This window comes from Eimeria mitis, genomic scaffold, assembly GCF_000499745.2.
Source record: "Eimeria mitis Houghton genomic scaffold, Emh_scaff331, whole genome shotgun sequence".
Classification (NCBI taxonomy): Eukaryota; Apicomplexa; class Conoidasida; order Eucoccidiorida; family Eimeriidae; genus Eimeria; species Eimeria mitis.
In genome coordinates this window covers 20236-20500 of record NW_013571649.1, presented here as the reverse complement: position 1 = coordinate 20500, position 265 = coordinate 20236, and positions in this window count along the sequence as shown.

Below are 265 nucleotides of genomic sequence, written 5' to 3'. Positions count from 1 at the left end.
GAAAGGCGCTACAAACGGCAGCAGAAATAAACTGCATCTGCTGCAGAGACAAATCAGACAACACCGACGGGTCCTGCAGCAACACGCAAACCCTAAACCCTAAACCCTAAACCCTAAAAACCCTCAAGAAGCCCTTTCGGGTTATTACATTCTTCTCTGTCTCCGTGATTTAGGGTTTAGGGTTTACAGCTCTAACCAGAAAACCCTCCTTCTCTGTGTTTTTAGGGTTTAGGGTTTACACCAGTTAGCTACACCCAGGCCCTAA